Raw genomic sequence first — 24,042 nt, forward strand, 5'->3', positions numbered from 1 at the left:
AAAGACCCAGATATATCTTACCAAGGTATCATCCTTTGGAGTTGTATACTTTGCTGATAATGGCATCCATCCACCTGTAATCTTGGCTAAATCTTCATAAGACTACTGATACATAGTATTTACCGTTTCTGAATGTCCAGAGTTATGGGTACGTTATAGTCCTGGTAGTGTAAAGCTAATCGATTTATATATGGATCAAATTATGGGTCTTAGCCTTAGCCAAACACTTTAAATAAGCATGAGTTGCTATTGCCTTTTTTTTTGGGGGGGGGCGGTGGGGGAGGCAATTTAAATAGAGCTTATAATTCTACTTCTTATTTTTCAGAGATGATTTTTACTTTCTTCATGCCTGTTTATCCTATATATTGCAATACACTAGATACAACATTTCAGATACTATATAATATTATTATAATATATCAGGTATTGGTGTGGTTTATTATACTTAGAACTAAGGGAGCTTTCTCTTTTAGAAAGACTAGGTCATACTGCCAAAAAAGTAATGACAGAAATGGCTTGCTGTGTAGGAAGGGTACCATCTGTGTTCAGTATATGAGTGTGGCCTATTTCTCTAATAGAATGTCTAACACTTCATGGTTCTCAAAAAGAGAGTTTATTAGTAATTTTAAATAAATTAAAAATAAACTATTCTAGGAAGACTGGATAGCAGTGGAAGGTTTGCTAGAGGTTTGTTGTCCTTCCTTTGTCTGAAATCTCTTCTCAGAAGTGTTGAAATATAACCAGGATAGTTGAAAATTATTTCTAACTATTTGTGGAATTGAGTCTAGAACTTGTCTTTATTTCCCAAGGAGAAATGTTTACAGACCTACTGAAGGAGGAAGGAAGAATGTTTATAGGTCTCTTGCAGAGGTACTATTTACAGTATTATGCTACTTTCTATAAACATAGTTTTAAAAAGAAATATCAGAAATGCCCTCATTAGGAAATAATTTGTTACGTACATTTTGGTACAATACTAAGTGAAATATATTGACTTTCAGATAATTTGATATTGCTAAAATTGCTTTAAGGTGTGGTTTTTCCTTTGAAAAAGATTATCATAGGTGCTTACTTATTTTACTCACGAATATTACCGAATTTCACAAAAATTGAAAGACAGTTTGTGTTTCACTCGTAATCTGCACAGAACCTACTTATTTGTGTGTTGCTTAGTGGAAAGAGTACATACATAGGGTTTGAATTTCAGCTTTATCAGGATTTACTTAGTAGCTTCATGACTTTTTGGTGAGTCAGTTTTGAGCTTTTGTTTTCTCATTTATGTAATAGGAATGGTAAATAATTATACCTTTTTTTTTTTACCTCACAGAATTGTTATAAGAGTTAAGTAAAATGATCGATGTGAAGATTGTTCCTAAACTTCATAGGGCTAGTTACATAGTGGTGTTATTCATGTTACTTTAACAGTAAATTGGTAAATGAATTATCTTCGTTGTGGCTATTAATACATATCTCATCTTTGAGGAAAAAAACAATTTTATTTGTATTCAACATTGATATATTTAAGGACAATTTTAAAGCTTTTTAATTTTTATGAATAAACATATAACATGTAGACAATTAGAAGCTTATTAAATTGGCAAAAAATATGTATGAAAAAGAGACTACAGTTTTGTTGCCTGAAAAAGATCTCATCATAACCAAGTAATGCTTTTGCAAGTTTAGCACCTTCCTTATATACCTTGTTCTTTCTTATATTTTGTGATGATGCATAAGTCCTTGAACATGTTTAATAGCTTTTTCCTGGATGATACTGAAGGTAGAGCTGAATTTCCAGTTCTCTCCTTAAAATGGAGGAGTAATTTACTAATCTTAAATTTTTTTTTGAGGCAGTTTTTGAAGTTCATTTGTGAAACATAAAGGAAAATATTTTCATTTCCCCATTTTTAGGGAGTAAAGTAAAAGACGACGCATACTGAAGTGATTTCCTATAATACTTGCTGTCTTTCTTGATAGTACTCACTGATAAGTGTTGTTGTGAGGATAACAAGATAGATGGAAAAAGAACAGCATAAAAAACAAATGGAGCACAGGCAGATGATTTAACATGTGTATAATTGGAGCCCTTTATTTGCCATGGTCTGAAAGTTTGTGTCCCCCCCCAAATTTTATATGTTGAAATCTTAATGCCCAATGTGACGTTCTTAGGAGGTGGGGCCTTTGGGTAATGACTTGGTCAGGAGGATGGAGCCCTCATACATGGGATTACTGTTATTGTAAAAGACAACCTGCCTCCCCTGCCCAGACAGTTCCCTAGTCTCTTCCATCATGTGAGTATACAGTGAGAATTCTGCAACCAGAAGAGCTCACGTGACCGTGCTGGTGCTTTGATCTCAGACTTCCAGCCTACACAACTGTGAGAAATAAATTTCTGTTGTTTATAAGCTACCTAGTCTGTGGTATTTTGTTACAGCATCCTGAATAAGCATCCCAAATTATTGTAACAATAATTTGTTACAGCATTCATCAACTAAGACATTGATGAAATGGATAGGAGAAAGGGGCAGAAATAATATTTGAAGAAATAATGGCTGTTTTTTGAAACTGTTAAGACATCAAACCACTGATCTCAGTGAACCCCAAAAAGGATATGTAACAAAGAAAACCACACTTAGCCTTAGTTTCTCAGAAACTTTTTCACAGCATCACTAAGCCAAAAGAAATAACTAACAATTCTGTTTATTAAATAGTTAGGTCCAAACAGCTTAATAGTAGCAGTTAGTACATTATCTGACAGATGTGGTTGTGTTTCCCTAGGCACACAGTTGGACTAACAGTGCTAAAACCCACATGGAAAGAGAAAAATCTTACAAGCAGTTGTAGGGTGGAAAAGACATGTTATTTACAGGGAAATAATAAGAATTTTGAAAATTGACTTTTCAACAGATTACGGAAGTCTGAAGATGATGTAGTGACATCTTTAAAAGTGCTGAAAGAAAAACCTGCCAACCAATAATTTATACTCAATTAAAATATCCCTCAAAAATCAAAATGAAACAAGGATATTCTTAGGTAAACAAAGCTGAGAGAAGTCATTTCAGCAGCACTTCTGGACTTTGGGACATATAACGGAAATTCACTAGGCTAAAGGAAAACAATGATCAAATTGAAGCATGATGGAATGAAGAGCACTGGAAAGGCTAAATATGGTGGGCAAGACTACTGACTGCTTAAACCAACAGTATTAACAATGTCTAGTATAACAGTGTTATATTGAAAAACAATATATAACACGTGTGGAAGTAATTATATGACAGCAATAGCAAAGAGACATAAATGGAATTAAATTGTAAGAATCTCTCATTGTTTATGACATAGTAAAAATACTAATTTAAAATATAAAATAAAGATGCATTTTTGTATCTTTTACAGTAACCACTGAAAGAATGGTGCTAAAAGATAACAGGCCTATAGAATACATAAAATAGAATAGTAAAAACTACTTGATTAATACAAAAGAAGGAAGGAAAGGAAGAACAAAGGACAGAACAGTGGCACAAGTGGAAAACAAATAGAAAGATGGTAGACAAACTCACTTGTATCAATCATTAAATGCAAATGGACTAAATGTTCTCATTATCTAGCTGAATAAAAAAGCAAAATCCAACTATATGCTGAAATATTTGTTCTTTAAAAGGTACCATTTCTTAACAAAAAGGCAAGCCACAGAACAGGAAAAAATATTTGCAATACATATGTCTGACAAAGGACTTGTATAATACTTAAAGAAATCTTAATAATACAAATAACTCAAAAGTGGACAAAAGATTTAAAGAAGCTGTATGAATGGATAATAAACATGAAAAATGGTCAACGTCATTAGTCACTAGGAAAATGCAAACTGAAATGACAGTGAGATGTCACTCATCAGAAGGGCTAAAATTAAAAAAGCTAGATAGTATCAGTGTTTATGAGGATGTATAGTAACTGGAAGATAAACATTGCTGGTGGGAATATAAATGGTATAGCCACTTTGGAAAATTGGATATTCCTTAGAAAGTTAAACATAACATATCTATCATGTGACCTAGCAAAAAAAGATTTCTGTAAGAATGTTCATAGGAACTTTAATCACAATATTCAAAAACTGAAAACAACCCCAGGGTCCACTAACCGGCAAATGAAAAACAATGTGGTCTATCCATTCAATGGAATACTCTTCAGCAACAAAAAGAAACAGACTGCTAATCCACACAGCATGGGTTAATCTCAGAAGCACCAGGCTGAGTAAAGAAGTCACACATGTACGAGTACATGCGCTTTTATGATTCAGTTTACATGAAATTCTAAAGAATATGCTACCGTAAGTGGATGCTTGATCACCTGCCAACACTATGAGCACTCTTTCAGTTTGCAAAGTTCAAAAAACAATGTTTGTTTTTTTAAAGTTACGATATCTTACACAAGTAGCACCTCATAGAACCTCTAGGATTCTGTGGAATCCCACTTGAAAAGCTCTGTACTAGGAGTTGTGATTATAATAATGCTAGTTGATGACATATTTACTTCCTTTCAAAACTGAAGATGATGTGAATGTTGATTAGATGCATAGGGTGAGTCATTTTTGTAATTGTCTTTGTCACCTCAAGTATCTTTTGGAGGTAAATAGCATATGAGTTTATAAATGTCTGAGGTCTGGCTTCTTCCATTAATGTACTTTGGATGCTGAGAAGATACATCTGGAACTTCTCATTTATGGTGTGGAAATATTTTTGTTGGTTTCCAAACCCCCACCCTGCAACACACAGCATAGCAACAGTTCATGAGAGGTGAAATAAATTTCTCAATTAATGTCTCTTTATTGTCATCACAATGGGCTACATTTGACGGCTTGCATTCTGAAATAAAAGTAGTATGTGATTACAGCAGGGGTCAGCAAGCTACAGCCCTAGACTAAGAATGGCTTTACATTTTAAAAGGTTTTTAAAAAAATTTGGCAAAGGCTGTATGTGGCCCACAAAACCTAAAATATTTATCAGGTAATTTAAAGATAAAGTTTGCTGACATTGGAACTAGAGAATTCTCTCATATAGTTACTTTCAGAACCAAGATTTCATAAAAATGAAAAGTGTGCTATAAATATTTTATGTTCAATTTTCATGTGAGAAAGCAGAATTTATCATAAACATAATTATTTTAACAGCTTTGTTGAAATATATAATATGTACTATAAAGCTCATCCCTTTAAAATGTACAATTCAGTGATTTTTAATACATTTACAGTTATCACCATACACAATGATCACCTTAATCAAATTTTAGAACATTTCCATCACACTCCCCAAAAATCTTTGTACCTATTCCTCCTCATCCTCTCCCATCCTCCTGCCTTAGCCCTGCAAAGGTTAAATGAAATCATTTAGTCCACCAGTTTGAAAAGAACAGAGATGAACTAAGGTTAATCTTTATGTTCTCTCTAGAAAAGGATTTGTTGATTGAATGCTAAGGTAAACGAAGCTATAAGAAAAATTAAGAAAAATGAAAATAGAAATTTAAGAAACCAAAATACTTATACACTCTAAAACAATATAATAGTAATTGACAATGAAAAAGTTATTGATCAAAGTATATTCTAAAATAATATTCTTTAGCAGTTCATTAGATTATTAATGTTTAGAGTTCTTTCAGTAAGTTGTAAAAGTTCATGAAAGAACTAATGAAAGTCATAGTTTAATTTTTAGCATTTTTTCTTAATGGTTTATGCAACAATACTGTGTTCTATAATTGATGGAATCTTAGATTTTGTGAAATGTGGTGTGTTTGAAATGATATAAGTCACCTATTCCAGAGAAATACTCAGAACATTTCAGATTATAAAAATATTAAAATTAATCACTAGGAAAAGATTTGGTATAAAGGAAAAATCTATTTACATTTGTAAGTAATAACATTCATCTGCAATTTTAGCAATTCAGACCTTTCATTGAGCCACACTAATCTTTTCCTGTGATGATTTTTGAATAGATGAGAGTTTAAAGTTTTCACACAGACACTAATTTGAGCCTTAAGATTTTTTCCCGACTGTTCAGATTCTGATTTTGTTTTGGAAGATCTGTACATTGCCTAATTATATTATAGAGTACAGAGAGTGTCATTCTTTTAAAGTTTGAGGTATTAATACAGATGGCCCTTGTTATGGTATTGATTATATAATTTCCTCAGACGTCATGAGATGAAGCAAATAGCTTAATTTAACTAGTGTATTGTAATTATAAATATTTTGCAGGCTATTATCTTAAGTATCTGGAATGGAGAAATAAAATTATATAGGTGTGCTGGCTATTAAGGCATTATTCTGTCAGCTTTAGATTCACCCTTCTAAACTTTACTTTGTGGTGTGGGAACTGGGAGCCTAGAAACTGTATTTCTCTTTCACTTGCTTGTTCCTGCAACAGTCAGTATCTCCAAGCAACAGGACTTCACCTGGGCAGGAATAGGAGTGACAAATGCCTCCAATTTGAAGTTTTCCCACACTCATATGCACGTATAACTATCCTCATTATGTCCCCTCTGAGATACCAACATCAGCTAGCCACTTTCTCCCTCTCAGAGATCTGGGTCCCAGCTTTGCAGGAACCCTCCTTCATACTCTTGTTCCTTAGTGTTCTTTGAAGAGTGGTTTCTTCTCAGAGATCTGGGTTCCAATTTCATAGGGTTTCTCCTCCAAGCCTCTTAGTAGTTGTTTGGGTTTTTTTTTTGTTTTTTTTTTTTGGTAAACCAGAAATTTTTATTTTTTATTACTTCTGTCTTTATTAAGTTTATTGTAGTGACATTGCTTAGTAAAATACATAGGTTTCAAGTATACAGTTCTATAATACAGCATCTATATATTGCATTATGTGCTCACCACCCAGTCAGTTCTCCTTCCATCACCGTGTATTTGACCCCCTTTTTCCTCTCCTACTATGTCTCCTCCCTTACTCTCTGGTAACTACAAAACTGTTGTCTATGTCTATGATTTTTTGTTTGTCTTGTTTGTTGCTTTCAGTTTTATATGCCATATATGAGTGAAGTCATAAGGTTTTTGACTTTTTCTGACTTATTTCGTTTAGCATGCTAATCTCACGGTCCATCCATGTTGTCTCAAATGGCAGTATTTCAGTTTTTCTTACGGCCGAGTAATGTTCCATTGTACATATGTACCACATCTTCTTTATTCAGTCATCTATCGAAGGACAGTTTGGTTGTTTCCATGTCTTGGCCACCGTGAATAATGAATGCTGCAGTGAACATAGGGGTACATACATTTTTAGCCTCTTGGTTTTAATAATTCTAACCACTTCCCTCTGTTTCTCTCAGCTTTGGGGGTCACAGCTGCTTCCTGAAATTACTCTCTCTCTGATAGTCTGTGTTCTCTTCTTTTGTCTTTTCAGTTCTCCAATTCCTGGTTAACGACTAATACTAAATTCTCTCTGTTAAAATTACTGGTGTAGTTTCTGTCTTTTGACTGATCCCCTGAAACTGGTCAAAATAATAGGCCTTTCTTTGCAAACCAAAGTCCTGGAGATCACATTAAGCTACTCTGCATTTAGTAGTTATTGAGCCTCTGCAATGTGCTGGGCCTTTCCTTGTTCTTTGTATCCTCCATCAGGTGTGCTCATCTGTAGTCCCAGAGCTTCTTGAGAATACATCATTATCACACTTGATTGTCGTCTGTGCTTTTCTGTATTTCTCACCTTGAGGCCAGTGTTAGTGTCTTTTGTCTCTCTGTCCCTAGTTCCTAAAACAGGGTTTGTACATACTAGATGCTCAGTAGTGTTTTAATTAATGAACATGCTTGTAGGTAATGGTTTTAAAGGGAAGAAGTCATGATAAAAATTATCTGATGAAGGAAAGGATCTTATTTTGGTAATTTTTGGCACCTGAGCTCTTCAAATATTGAGATGTTTAAACCAACTATTAATGTGGCATCAAAGATTATATGATACCTCTCCAAAAATTATACCTGAGGCTTGATTGGGCCTCTCTGGTTCAATTGTTCATGAGATTAAATATGACTCACTCTCACCAGCACATCTTCACCAACTCTTGCACAACTCTGTGCCAGGGAAGAATCTATATGTATCCATCATGATACCTCTCAGGTTATCAGGCCTCTGTTTAATATGTCTCACTCTTAATTAAGCCTTCAAGCTTCCCTTTCACTTTCATCATTAGTACTAACTATATGCTAGATACAGGACCACCCAGAGGGTTTCCAAGTCTTCTAGTTATGTTGATTACAGTATACTTCCCTCTCCTTTATTTAGTGAGGTCACCCTGGCCTACATGTGTCTCTATTCCATACCCTTTCCTCTATCACGTTACACCTTAATAGGTACCCGTGTCATTCCTATGTCATATCCTTTAGTTCAGGCTCCCTCCCCTTCAGTTTAAATCAAACAATTTAAATCTATAGTTAATATTTTCCAAGATGAGAGTGTGGGGGACATCTTTATTTTTACTTTATGTCCTTGTCCTTTGTCGTGGAGGATCTGTTGATCAAGTGACTATGTATAATTTTAATGTCTTATTCTACAATACTGAAATTTTAAAAAATATTTCCTTGAAATTAACTTGTGGAGGGATATAGATTTTTTTTTTTAATCTTTCAGAATTTTGATGGCAATTTGGCTTGCACTTGATGGTTTATTTGCTGTTTCAGTATTTATGCTGTTAAATCTTTTGGAAATCAATTATGTTGGTTATTTTTAATCTTGAAGTTTTAATACATTGTAGTATGTTAACATTTCATTCTGCTTATTCCAAACACTAAAACATTGTGAAATTATGAAAATTATTCACATATAGTCTGCCTCTTCTCTTGGGAAAATGGTAGAAATTCCTGCCCACTTAAAATTAGGCATGGCCATGTGGCTTGATTTAGGCAATGAAGTGTGAGTAAAAATCTGTGGTATTCCTAGATGGAAGTTTTGAGTTAGTATATGCTTTGCAACACTCTCCCCTTCGTATGGTGGCTTCTGCTTCAGCCTAGGTCCTTGAATATTTGAAGAAGAGCCCCAGTCAACTCTCAGTGGATATATAGCGTGAAAGAATAAAATATTAGTTATTTTAAACCACTGAGATTTGTTGGTGTTTGTTACTGTAATATAACCTAGACAAACCTGACTTACACAACCGTGTTTCCCAGAAAATAAGACCTAGCCGGATCATCAGCTCTAATGCGTCTTTTAGAGCAAAAATTAATATAAGACCCGGTCTTAGTAAAATATTTTATTATAATACCAGGTCTTTATAACATAATATAATATAATATAATATAATATAATATAACATAACATAATATAACATAATACCGGGTCTTATATTAATTTTTGCTCCAAAAGACGCATTAGAGCTGATGGTCCGGCTAGGTCTTATTTTCTGGGAAACACGGAGTTAGTGTTAGTCAATATGACCTTTTTTGTAGGAACAACATTTATTGAACAAACACATGTCAGATAAAACAGTTTCCCCATGGTATATATGTGTCTTTTGAAGTTCAGCCTAAGTGGTTGTAATAATTAGTATAAGTTACGGAGAGAATCTGTTGGAATGATTATTTAGGTGCCTTATTTGTGGACAAAACAGTATAGTGACAAGTAATGTTAAAGGGCTAGGAAAAGAAGGGAAGCCAAGAACGAAATGATAGCATTTCCCAAAAGAGACCAGATTTCATACCTGGTAACATTAAATAGAGGCCATTTGTTTCAGGAAAACATAAAATAAATCCATCTCTGACTATAGTCAGTTTTAGAAACTTAACTGTTAAGTAACTAGCCTGAAGTTGCATAGCTAATTAAAGGCAGGACTGGGAAAAAGAAATCAGCCCTTTTGGCAGTAGCCTTATGTCCTTTTATTATTAAGAGGTTTCACTTATTAAGATTTTTGATCCACTCATAATCTTTAATTATGCCTTTCTTTTCATTCCTGTTTTTTTCCCACCTAAACTTATTAACATTTTTCACCAATTTGCACAGAATTGTGTTAATCATAGTTCTTGGCTCATGACACATTATCCTCACTGGTCTGTGCATGATTTGCTTATCTAATGTATTTATTTATACATCACTAAAATAATTAATATCTGATCCAACTTCTCAAACATTACCAGTAACGTATCTTCCCTATGTGTTTTCCTTGTCTCTCCCTATGGTAGCTATCATCCTGAACTTTGTATTTCAGTCTTTTGCATTTTATAAATGTTTTATCATTTATATGTTTACCTAAACAATATATTGTTTTATTTTTGTTTTTATAAAAGGATACGAAATGTAGTCTTCTGGGTTTGCTTTTTTGGTTAAATATTATGTTACTAATATTCATTCTTGTTGCATACGGTTATAGTTCATTCATTTTTACCACTGTATAGTCTTCCATTCTGCAGACTTACCATAATTTATCCATTTTCCTGTTTATAGACATTTGAGTTGTTTGTAGTATTATGCTATCACAGACATGTTGATATGAGCATTTCTGTTCATATTTTTGGATTAACATATGTTAAAAGTTTCTCTTGAATATGTACCCAGAATAAGAATTGCAGGATCATAGGCTGTGTAATGTTTAACTTTACAAGGTTGTAGCTAATTAATTTCCACCATTGTTATAATAATGCTGTTTATTTATGTCATTTTTTTCTTGACCAGGATTGCCAGAGGTTTGTCTGTTTCATTAATATTTTTGAAAGAATCAGGCTTATTAATTATGAAGCTTGTTGTAGTTATTTAGATAATAAATTATCATGGCTTAAAGTAAGGCCTAGCAGTAGAGATAGAAGACGATGGGATTAAGAAATGTGAAGGATATGAAAGTACCCCGATCTGACTTGATAATCCAATTGGATATGGCAGTTCAGAGAGTGGAAAAGATAAAGAATGACTTAATAACTTCTGAGTTTCTGGCCTATATGAATCAGGAATGTAAATATAGTTAGTTTTTCTGACATTGCAACTGAAAAATGCCCAGGTCACTTTTGTTTTTCTTTCATTAGTTTCTGTGGCATTATTTTCTAATTTTAAAAATAAAGCATTTATTACCTCCTGATAGTTGGTGAAATGCTGTTTTTTTGGTACTAATGTTTATATTTCATATACACTATACCTTCCTCAAGAAGAATTTGAAGCTATTATTATATTATCATTTGTTTACTCTTAACAAATAAAATAAGCTTGATCGCTCTAGAAAGGACAGAGGTTAGGTACTACACAAATCTGTAGACTCCAGCGCTTCCTTTGTTTTTTAAAAATGTTAGTTTTCAAGGGACTAAGTAATTTGAAGCCCAGAATAATTGATAGTTTGTTATACTTTCCTGTAGTTGTACTTTGAGAAATACAGTACTTATATGCTAATGTAGGATTAGGAGCCCTCATCACTTGACTGAGATATACGTATATAGAATGATAATTTGAATTGTCTTTTTTGTTTCTGATTTCAGTGGAGGAATTTAAATTTTTTTTAGAGTACTAATATTTCCTTAGCCACCAGAGATGATTGATTCTCAAGTACAGGAGATGATTTATAGAGCAAGTGTTTTAGCAGCAGTTCTTTGTATCTTTCAGGAACTCCTGGCTTTACAATTTAAAGCTTTTTTTTTTCAGAGAGAGAATTTGGGAAAATAAATTTACCTGGATTAAATAATTAAAAGAGAATTTCATCCATTTACAAAGATAAAAATTAATGAAGTCTTACCATTTTCTTTCCAAATCTTTGCTGCTTTTTCAGTGGGCCTTTTCCTTTTTGTATATAATCATTTGTGTTTCAAAATGAGGCACTACCTCAAGTGATTACAATTGCTCTCTTGGTTCTGCTCTGAGTAAGACCATTATTATCAAAAGCATCAGATGACATTTCTAATAGATGACTTTCTGAATTCACTGCAACTGAACAGCTGTTTCAAACAAATGCCCTTTCTGTGGGGATTTATCATCTGCAAATCAATTGATGATTCATGGTAAAAGTATCTACATTTTGAGTGATTTTTGAATCAGGTTTTAATCACATTTTGAATTTTAGCTTATAGCCCAGCAGACCATATGCAGAAACACATACTGAAAGAAAATAATTAAAATAAATTTTAGTGGAAAAATATTATCTTCTAAAAAAGCCAGAAGGAATTGGAGGATTATTTATACCAATGAATGTATTGAGATACATTAATAAGCCTGTCAGAGGTTCCTCGGCTACTGGTTTAGGTTTTGTCTAAATTATTATTGAATCCAGCGGATAAGTAGACTTGTCATTTCATGTACCAGTAGGAGTTCCAATATAGTGAACTAAGTGTTGATCTTTATAACCTTAATAAAGTCAGCCAATCATGTTAAATGTTAAATAAGTTACCACATTGGTGAAACAGTTTTCACGAAAAGTGTAATTTGAGTATTCTCTTTGTTGAATGAATTGCTTGGCTTTGTAATCTATAAACACATTTATGTATTAATTTGGAGTTATACTTGCTTACAATACTACAACTTCATTGTTCTGAACAATATATAACATCTCCCTAAGACTAAGTTTCTTGTCGCAGAGTTCATATCTTATTTATCTTTCTGGCTTCAGTGCCTCGTATATCGCCTGGAACATGGTAGGGCTGCTATGTGAATGTTTGTTGAATGAAGGCATACAAGTTTTTAACAAAAAAAGGGAAAGCTAAGCAGAGGTATCAGAATGAGACAATGATCTAAAACTGCCAGTCAATAGATTGACTTTAGATAGAAAGATCTCTTGTTATGAAAGATGACTAATCTCTCTCTCTCTCTCTCTCTCTCTCTCTCTCTCTCTCTCTCTCTCCCCCTCTCTCCCTCTCTCTCTCTCTCTCTCTCTCTCTCCCTCTCCCTCTTCCTCTCCCTCTCTCCCTCCCTCCCTCTACCTTTCCCTCTCTCCCTCTCTCCCTCTCTCCCTCTCTCCCTCTCTCTCTCTCCCTCTCTCCCTCTCTCCCTCTTTCCCTCTTCCCTTCTTCCCTTCTCTCTTTCTTTCAGTGGGTATTAATGAGTGCCTTTTGGATGCCAGGTTTTGTTCTAAATGCTGGATTGTACTAAATACAACAATGAACAAAACATTAAGTCCCTCAAGGAGATGAAATTGTAGTGGAGGGAATCAGCAATATTTAGAATGTCAAGCAGTAAGCCTATGGAGGAAATTGAAACAGGTAAGGGGGACAAAGTGTAACCTGGATATAGAGTTGTCACTGTTTTATGCAGGGTGACCCCGGAAGTGATGTTTGAGTAGAACCCGGAAAGAAGACCAGTTAGGTTGCTCTAAATATTATATTCTAGGCAAAGAGATGATGCAGCTTGGATCGGGATTTTAGCATTTCAAGTGGTAAGATATTCAGACTTTGGATATCATTTCAAGGAGGAGCCTATAGGTTTTGGGATGCATTGATTGTAGAGTATAAAAAAGGGAAGACAATCAGAGTGGGTGATGGACTAGAGTTACCATTTACTGGGATAGTGAAGACTGCAAAAGGAGCAGGGTTTGGAAGAGTAGAGATACATGGGTTATTTTTTCCTTGGTATCTGTTCCTGACACTAGACTTTAATTCTTCTGTAGTTAAGAGTGTTACTTCCTAACTCTGGAAATTGGGTACTATGAAAGAAAACTGAATTGGGATCCATAAGATAGAATTTTAAGACCTGACTCCCACTTTCAGAAACTTGGCCAAATCACTTCATTTTTGGAGCCTTTTCAAACTGTTTCCTTAACTATGAAATGAATTGGTTGGCTCAGATTGTATCTAACATTCCTTTCATTGGTCACAATGTGTTTCTCTATTCATTCTTTTTGGAACTGCTTTGATGACTTATCCTTTATCCACTTATTAATTGTAGACATTTCTCATGTATCTGACCTTCTCATTACACATATTCTTCCTGGCTTCAATTTTAGAAATGTAACTCTCAGATCCACACTTTAAACTTGGGCCTCTTTTCTGAGTTCTAGATTCATTGAAATTTGTTTCAGTAGGTTCAATCCTGAATTCATTTTTTCCCCCTAAACTTGCATTTCTTCCTGTATCAGCTATTGGTAATTTTGATTATATGATTATACTATTAATAGCTGACCATTAACCTTACTGAATTATTAATGTTCTATTTGTTAAACAGTTTAATTAGAATTAAGTTTGGGGACACCAGTCAAGATGATGGAGTAGGAAAACACTGTGCTTACCTTCTCTCAACGACCGTATCAGAATTTAAACTACAGAACAAACATTATTGAGAATCACCTGACGTCTAGCTGAACTGAAATCCTACAACTAAGGACATAAGAAGCCATCTTGAGGACAGAAGAATCCGTCTTGAGACTGGTAGGAGGGGCAGAGACATGGAATGGGCTGGTCCCACACCTGTGTGTGACCATTAAAAATTAAGAGGGATATCTCGGCTGTGGAGGTCCCCCCGAAGGATCGAGGGATTCCAGCCCCACACCAGGCTTCCCAGCCCAGAATTCCAGTGCTAGGGAGAGAAGTCCCCATAACTTCTCACTGAAAACCGGTGGAGACTGTGGCTAAGTGAGACTAGGGCACTCCTCCAAAGGGCCGAGTCATGGACTTACTCACTTATAGACACTCAATATGAGTTCCAGCTTTGATCTGAGCTCCAGCTTTGAACTGAGCTCCAGCTCTGGGGCAGTAGCTTGAAAGGCATCAGAGATAAATGGGGAGGAACTGAGTTATCTGGCTTCAGAGTGAGAGCTGGAGGGGCAGCGTTCTCCCAGACAGAGGAGCTGGCAAAAGCCATTGTTTCTTTGTTGAGCCCTCCCTCACTCCCAGCATGAGGACTCACGTTGCTGCCGTATCTGACTCTCCATCAACTTTGCTAACATCCTTCATTCACCCGCTCTGGTTCCCTGAGACCCCACACCACCCAACTTTCAGGCCCACTCAAGCCGCTTCTAGTGGTTTTTCCAAATAAATGGCTTGTCTTGGCCCATCCTGCAGACTTTCATAAAATCTCTTAAAGGTTCACAAAACCCAAACAAGCAGCATCTGGCTTTGGCGTGTCCTGTACCTCTGGCTGAGCAGCCCTAAGCCTGGCACTAGCGACAGCCAACCTCAGTTCGCAGCTTGGCCTTTTGAGGCCTCTAAGCCAAGTGTGAGTGGTGGCCAACAGCAGATTGCTTTGTGGCTCATGCCAGGTGGCCTTGGGCAGGGAACAGGCTGCGGCTGAAGTTGGCTGCAGTGGGTCCCCTCTCAGAATGTCCTAGGGCAGGCATGCCTGGTGGCCAGTTTTAGACCCAGATGGAGCATCACCTGGCCATCTCTGGGACAACACACCCAAAGGGCACACTGGGCAGGCGCCAGAGTCTTGTTAAAGCAAATCCTGCTGTGTAGGGTCAGCCCCTAGCACAACAACAGTTTCTCTTTTGTAGTCACAGCCAGTCCTCATAACCAAGGATCAATCCCTCCCATTAACATGCAAAGAGCAACCAAGGCTCAATTATAACAGGAGGGTACACACAATCCGTACAAGGGACACACCTGGAGTACCTGGCTCAGGTGACCAGGAAGATTGAGCCACTGAGCCCCACAGCACGCCTACTACATAAGGCTACTCTACTAAGATTGGGAGATGTAGCAGCCCTACCTAGTACATAGAAACACACAGGGAGGCAGCCAAAATGGGGAGACAAAGAAACATGTCTCAAATAAAAGAACAGAACAAAGCTCCAGAAAAAGAACTAAACAGAATAGAGACAAGCAAGCTACCAGGCGCAGAGTTCCAAACACTGGTTATAAGGATGCTCAGTGATCTCAGGTATAACTTCAACAAAGAGATAGGAAACATAAAAGTGCAGAAAGAAAACATACAGAAGAACCAGTCAGAAGTGAAGAATATAAAACTGAAATGAAGACTACCTTAGAGGAAATTAACAGTAGATTAGATGTAGCAGAGGATAGGATCAGTGATTTAGAAGATGAGGTAGCAGAAAACACCCAAGAAGAGCAAAAAGAAAGAATCCAAAAATATGAGGATACTTTAAGTGGCCTCTGGGATAGCATCAAGCGTACCAACATTCGCATGATAGGGATACTAGGAAGAGAAGAGGAAGTAATTGAAAATCTATTTGAAGAAATAATGATGGAAAGCTTCCCCAACCTAATGAAGGAAATAAATATACAAGCCCAGGAAGCACAGAGAGTTCCAAATAAGATGAACCCAAAGAGGCCCACACCAAGACACATCATCATTAAAATGTCAAAGGTTAACGACAGAGAAACTTAAAAGCAGCAAGAGAAAAGCAGTTAGTTAACTACAAGAGAGCTCCCGTAAGACTGTCAACTGCTTTCTCAACAGAAATTTGCAGACCAGAGGGATTAGCAGGAGATACTCAAACTGATGGAAAGCAAAGATCTACAACCAAGACTACTCTACCCAGCAAGGCTATCATTTAGAATTGAAGGACAGGTAAAGAGCTTCTCAGACAAGAAAAAGCTAAAGAAGTTCATAAACACCAAATCAAAGGAATGTTAAAGGGACTTATTTAAGATTAAAAAAACAAAAGATTAAAAATAGGAATGTGAAAGTGGCAATACATTTCTATCAACAGTTACTTTCAATTTAAATGGATTAAATGCCCCAATCAAAAGATATAAGAAAATACGATTTTTACATATGTTGCCTACAAAAGACTACTTCAAATATAAAAAGACACACACGGACTGAAAATTAAGGAATGGAAAATTTCATGAAAATGGAAATGGAAAAAATAAGCTGGGGTAGTGATACTTATACTAGCCAAAATAGACCTTAAAACAAAGGCTATATATAACAAGAGACAAAAGAGAACTCAGTAATCCCACTTCTGGGCATTTATCAAAAAAACCCCAAAACACTACTTCGACATGTGCATCCTTAAGTTCATTGCAGCATTGTTTACAGTGGCCAAGACGTAGATGCGTCTACAGCCTGGATATGTGTCAACAGATGAGTGGGTAAAAAGTAGGTGTTACATATATACAGTGGAATATTGCTTGGCCATGAAGGAAATGGGTTCTTGCCATCTGTAGTGGAATGGATGGAGCTGGAGCGTATTGTGCTGAGGGAAGTATGTCAGAGAAAGACAGATGCATTGTGATTTCACTTATATGTGGAATCTGAAGAACAAAATAAACAAAACAAACACATAGATACAGAGAACATTTTGATGGTTGCCAGATGGGAGGGGGTGTTGGGCGTGGTTGAAAAAAGTGACGGGGTTAGGAAGTACAAATTGGTAGTTACAGAATAGTCATGGGGATGTAAAGTAAAGCATAGGGAATGTAGTCAATGATATGGTAATAACTATGTATAGTGCCAGGTGGGTACTAGACTAGTCGGGGGATCACTTCTTATATAAATATCTCACTTCTGTGCTGTACACCTGAAATTGATATAAAATACTGAATGTCAACTGTAATAGAAAAATTAAAACGTTGGGAAAAAGGTGAAGAGGAATAAGAGGTTCAAATTTCTAGGTATAAAACAAATAAGTCATGGAGGTGTAATGTACAGCATGGAGAATATACTCAGTAATATTGTGACAGTGTGGTACGATGTCAGATGGTTGCTGGACTTACCATGGTGATCACTTCTTTAGGTGTATAAATGTTGAGTAACTATTGTGTACCCCTGAAACTAGTATTGTATGTTAGCTATATTTTAATAAAAATCTTAAAAAGTAAAAAAAATTAAGTTTGGGAAACTAACCTATCAGATCTTAGTGTGATTATGATCCTAAAACCCTATCATGGTGCCTGTAAGGTCAACACTTAATTGTCATAATACTAAAGTATTATTCGCTGATTTTCAAAAATTGTGTTGACATTTGCTCTGATGATGCATATGCACTGGTGTATAAAACAACTGGCTCCTCATTTCAAATCATAGCAGGGACATTCTTCCCTTACATAGATTTACAGGGAAAGAAAGAGTTTCACTTAAGTTTTTTGATGAAGCAATGAAATGTATTAATTTTCTTCAATCTTACCCTTGAGTACATGTCTTTCTTAATATTCTGTGTGATAAGATAGGTAACATAAAACATTTCTGCTGGCATGGTACAGCCATACAGGGGAGCAGCAAACATCCATTTAAAAGTATGCTGTATAGCTGCATTCATTTACACAAATGGATCTCCATGACGTTGTTGAGGGGGAAAAGCTGAAATATAATACTTCATAGGAAAACAGCCTAATGTAGGTGAGAACGCTGTTACAGCTTTAATTATATTTAGTTCACTACTGGTATCAAATGTTTTGAGTGCAGAATTGGGACTTCCCTTCATTTAGGACTTGGGATCTGAGCACCTGTGAGACTCACGAAGTCTCTTCATGCTTTCCAGCTCAGTCAACAGTTGGTAAAATTAAGAGCTCTAGGTCTGTTTCACAGCCCAGCTGCTGGGATTTTGAACAGCGGGAACATTTTCTTTTCTCTTTAGCCCTACCCCTGGCTTTTCTGGCCTCTGGAGAAAGCATTCACCTAGTACCCTGACTCGTTCCTGTAGTGGACATGGATGGGCTTGCACTTGGTGAAGACCCGGGCCCCTTGGAGACAGGATTTTTCTCTTAGATCGGCTGCCCTATTCCCAGCATTTTGCAGCCTTACCTCCTCCCACTACCCCAATGCAGCTCCAATACTTGGAAAGACTCTTTTTGAGAAAGTGCAGATTGCTGTGTGAACAAGACTGCTCAGAATGCTAATCTGGCTTGTCATCTCCTGTGGACCCCTTAAAAGTTGGTTAAAAGTTGAACTAGTTTTTCCCTTCTATAGCAGGTTTACTTCCGTTACCATGACCCCAGCCTTGTTTTCATTCCTGGAAAGGGCTTGTTCTCTAGAATTTAGTTCATTTATGTTTCTTTGCATCTCAGCTCTCCAAAAACGTATGGTTTTACTTTCTCTGGCTTGTTCTGATTCTTGAGATGGGAGAATAGTCTTTTGGGAGTTTCTGCATCCTAATCATAAGTAGTGGTCCTCATATTTTACTCTATTGTGTCTAAAATAATTGATATAGGTTGACTTCACATTGAAATTATTTAGCTAGTTCTTTTAATAAAATTCTAGAACGAGTTATTGGCTTTATTTAGGCTTGGTGAAAAACTGATATAAATGCTGGCTGACAAAATAGTTAAAAAAATTTTTTCATTATGGTAAATACACATAAGATTTACCATTTTAAACATTTTTAAGTGTACAATATAGTGACATTAAGCACACTCAAAATGTTGTGTAGCCATCACCACTGTCTATTTTCAGGACTTCCTTATCATCCCAAACAAAGACTGTACCCATAGATGACAACTCCTCATTACCCCCTTCCTCCTACCCCCAGTAACCTCTGTTCTACTTTCTCAATGAATTTGTCCATTCTAGATATTTCATATGAATAGAATCATACAATTTTTGTCCTTTTGTGTCTTACTTATTTCACTTTAGCGCATTGCTTTCAAAGTTCATCCATGTTGTAGCATGTGTCAGAACATTCTTTTTTTATGGCAGAATAGTTTTATTTATTTACCTGTTGATAGATGCATAATGTTTTCACTTTTTATCTATTATGATTAATGCTGCTGTTAACATTGGTGTACAAGTATCTGTTTGAGTCTCTTTTCATTTCTTTTGGGTATATCCCTAGGAGTAGAATTGCTGGGTTATATGGTTATTCTGTGTTTAACTTTTTGAGGAACTCCCAGACAGTTTGCCACAGCGGTTGTGTGTTTTAAATTCCCACCAGCAATACAGCCGTGCTCTCTTCACATCCTCATGAACACTTGTTGTTTTCTGGGTTTTTTGTTTGTTTGTTTTTGGATGACAGCCATCCTAGTAGGTGTGAAGCAATGTCTCACTGTGGTTTTGATTTCTGTTTCTCTAGTGAGTAATTATGTTGAGCAGCTCTTCATGTACTTAGTAGCCATTTGTATATATTCTTTGGTGCAGTGTCCATTCAACTCCATTACCCATTTTTTAATTTGTTGTTGTTGAATTCTTTATATATTTTGGATATTTAAACCCTTTTAAGATACATGATTTGCAAATATTTTCTCCCAGTCTGTGTATTATCTTTTCACTCTGTTGATGCTGTCCCAGATGTAGAAAAGGTTTTTTGTTTTAATAAAGCCTTAATTTATCTGTTTTTTATTCTCTGTGCTTTTGGTGCCATACATAAGAAATCATTGCCAAATCCCAAATCATGAATATTTCCTCCATGTTCTCTTCTAACAGTTTTATAGTTTTAGCTCTTAGATTTAGGACTTTGTTCCATTTTGAGTTAATTCTTGAATATGATTCCACTTCATTTCTTTTTCATGTGAATATTTCCAGTTTTCTCAGCACCATTTGTTGAAAAGACTATCTTTTCTCAATTGAATGGTCTTGGTTCCTTTGACAAAAATCATTTGATCATAGATAGATATGTAGGTTTATTTTGTGGCTCTTAATTCTACTCCATTGGTTTATGTACCTATTCTTATGCCAGTATCATAATGTTTGATTATTGAGCTTTGACTAATACACTAGGTATACAATGTTGTTCAAGTTCTCTATTTCTTTATTGAACTTCAGTCTGGTTCTTCTATCCAGTGTTCAAAATGGGGTATTGAAGTCTCTAGTTATTATTGTAGAACTGTATTTCTCCTTTCAATTCTGTTAGTTTTTATTTAATATACTTTCAGGCCCTGTTATTAAGTATATATATGATAGTAATTGTTTTATCTTCTTCTTCTATTAATATATACTGTTCTTGTCTCCTGTAACCTTTTTGTTTTTTATTATTTTAGTCAATTTTATATGACAAAGATATAATAATTCCAGTACTCTCTCTCTTTTTATTTGCATGGAACACCTTTCTCTAGCCTTTACTTTCAATCTCTTTGTATTTAAAATAAGTCTCTTGTAGACAGCGTATAGATGGACTGTGTTTTTAAAAATCTGTCCTGCCAATCTCTGCCTTTTAATTGAATAATTTAACCCATTTACATTTAAAATACTGCTAATGGAGGACTTGTTTTTTCCATATAGCTTCTGGTTTCTGTATGTCTTGTTTTTTTTGTTTCTTGTACTGCAATTCCTCCATTATTGCCCTTTTTTGTACTTTGTTGATAATTTTGTAGTGTACCATTCTGATTCCCTTCTGTTTTTCGTTTTTGTAATATTTTTAAGTTAATTTCTTAATGGTTACTTAGGAATTACAATTAACATCTTAAACTTATAACAACCTATTTTGAATAATACCAACTTAGTTCAATAGTACATAAAGATTCTGATCCTGTGTATCTTTATGCCTCCCTACTTATATTGTTATTGTCACAGATTACTTCTTTATACATTGTGTGCTCATTAACATAGACTTAACATTTTTCATGTGTATTTGCCCTTCAAATTATGTAGGAAAAGGAAAAAAGTTACAAATCAAAAGTAAAATAATACTGTTTTTCATAATTCTACTGGTATTATTTCTTCTTATGGCTTTGAGTTAATTGATGTCTAGTGTCCTTTCATTTCAGCTTGAAACTCTCCCTTTAGAATTTATTGTAGGGCAGTTCTACTAGTAATTAACCTCATCAGCTTTTGGTCATCTGGAAATGCTTTAATTTGTCCTTAACTCTTAAAGAATAGTTTTGCTGGATATAGAATTTTTTTCAATTAAAGTTTATTGGGGTGACAGTTGTTAGTAAAATCACATAGATTTCAGGTGTACAATTCTGTGTTACATCATCTATAAATCCCATTGTGTGTTCACTATCCAGAGTCAGTTCTCCTTCCATCACCATATATTTGATCCCCTTTACTCTCATAGAATTCTTGGTTAACAATTTATTTTCTCTTTTCAGACTTTAAATACAGCATTCTCAGTGCCTCTTGATCTCCATTGTTTCTGATTAAGGTATCAGCTGTTAATATTATTCAGTCCCTTATATGTGTCAAGTTGTTCCTTTTTTGCTTCTTTTAAGGTTTTTTCTCTTTGAGTTTTGACACCGACTATAATGTGTCTTGGTATGGATCTCTTTGAGTTTATTCTTTTTGGAATTTGTTAGGATTCTTGGATATGTATATTCATTTTTTCATCAGATTTTGGCTCTTTTTAGCCACCATTTCCTAAAAAAAAAATTTTTTTTTTGCCTCCTCTTCTGAGACTTTTATGATGCCTGTTGTGGGTACATTTGATGGTGTCCGACAGGTCCTTCAAGCTCTGTTCATTTTTCTTCTTTTTTTTTTTTTTTTTTCCTATTTCTCTCAGTGGATAATTTTGACTTTCATATCTTCAAAGTTCACTGATTTTGTGTGTGTATGTGTGTGTGTGTGTGTGTGTGTGTCTACTTTAAATCTCTTGTTGAACCCCTCTAGTGAATTTTCCATTTAGTTGTACTTTTTTAGCTTTGGAATTTCTGTTTGGTTTCTATAATTTCTATTGATTTTTTTTATTACATCATTTTTCTGATTTCCTTTAGTTCTTTGTCCGTGGTTTCCTTTAGTCCTTTAAGCATATTTAGGACACTAATTTCAGATTCTGGTCTTCTGGATTGATTTCTGCCATGCATTTTTTCTTGTGAAGGAACCATACTTTGTTGTTTGTTTGTTTGTGTGCTTTGTAATTTTTTTATTTGTTTTTTTGAGACCTGGACATTGGTAACTCTGGAAACCAGATTTTCCCATTCCATTGGTGTTTCATGGTTGTTGACGGCTGCTGCCATCCATTTGTGATTTTTCCATATTATTTTTGCAGGTATGTAATGCCTGGCAGTGTGTGGTCACTGAAGTTTCTGTTCCATTACTTCTATTAATAAAAGAATGAAGAAAAGTGAACAAAGCTTGAGGGACCTGTAGGACACCATCAAATGTACCTACAATAGGCATCAATGAAAATCTCAAGAAAGAGAAAAAGGGGCAAAAAATCAGGTTCCAGAGTTCCAGGATAGTTGATTCTGGTCGTTTACCCCAGTTTACTGGTTGTTTTTGGTGAAGGGACCAACCCAATAACTTTCTATGCATCTCAAGTGTCATAATAGTCACATATGTCTAATGTGGTGTTTATGAATAGAGGAAAATCCTTGGTACTTGTTGTTTTCCTGGTTCGTGTGTTTGACTGTTCATACTATCAAAGGAAAAGAATCAGGCTCATATTTCAACACAAAAGATTAAGATATTTATTTCGGTTAAAAACCTGAAATAATCATGACTGAAATTTTAATTCAGTGTTCTGTCAGTGTTTTATACAATAATTTTACACGTAGTTGTAAAATAATCATGACTGAAATTTTAATTCAGTGTTCTGTCAGTGTTTTATACAATCATTTTACACATAGTTGTAAAATACATGTAAATACATCTAGTTCATTATTTTACAACCCAGAATTTTTTTCATTCTTGATGGAAAATAAGTGCAGTGCATACTAGTCTGAGTTATAAATGCATAAAATGTTTCCTAATGTACTCTTCAAATGCATTGTGTGAAGAAAAGGTTACATCTTAGGTAATTTTTTTCTACCCACTTAAAACCACTGAGATCTATACCAGCATTGTCCAGTAGAAATATAATGTGAATTCTATATTTAATTTTAAAATATTTTGCAGGCATATAAAAAACGTGGAATTTTAGTAATATATTTTACTTAACCACATACGTCTAGAATGTTTTTTTAATCATGTTATCCATATAACAATGAGTTTATCTTTACTTTCTTTTAAAATACAAAGTCTTAAAAATCTTGGTGTGTTTTTATAGTACAAGGCAGTTTGCACTGACCACTTTTGAAATGGTCAGAATGAAATGCTACTTTGTTATGTAAATTTATTTTCTTGAAGGAGAGTGTGTTGGAGTTTCCCAAGACCACCCTTGATGATATGCTAGAAGGACACAAAAGTCAGAGAAAAGCTGTTAAACTCACGATTATGATTTATTATAAAATCAAGATAAGATTAAAATGAGCAAAGGGACAGGGTGTGTAGGATGGAATCCAAGAAAAACCATGTGTGAGTTTTCAATTATCTTCTCCTAGTGTAGTTGCATGGATAGTGCTTCATTTTTCCAGCCACCATGTGTGACACCATGTACAAAGTGTCAACCAGG

At 35.1% G+C, this 24,042-nt stretch overlaps 1 protein-coding gene across 3 annotated transcripts in view; it reads left to right on the forward strand.

Annotated features, from left to right (window-relative positions):
* Nucleotides 1–24,042, forward strand: part of CDK17 (cyclin dependent kinase 17) — a 90,646-nt gene that overhangs the window by 25,776 nt on the left and 40,828 nt on the right. Inside the window, exon 2 of one of the 3 annotated variants that reach the window (XM_033116325.1) lies at nt 12,975–13,144. The exons of 1 other annotated variant lie outside the window; for it this stretch is intronic. The gene's annotated coding sequence lies outside the window, so the exon portion shown is untranslated. Of the gene's footprint in view, nt 1–12,974; nt 13,145–14,137; nt 14,306–24,042 lie in introns of those variants that run through there. One more of the 3 variants, XM_033116324.1, reaches the window with a different exon arrangement.

The sequence above is a fragment of the Rhinolophus ferrumequinum genome, chromosome 10 (assembly GCF_004115265.2).
Source record: "Rhinolophus ferrumequinum isolate MPI-CBG mRhiFer1 chromosome 10, mRhiFer1_v1.p, whole genome shotgun sequence".
NCBI classification, from domain to species: domain Eukaryota; kingdom Metazoa; phylum Chordata; class Mammalia; order Chiroptera; family Rhinolophidae; genus Rhinolophus; species Rhinolophus ferrumequinum.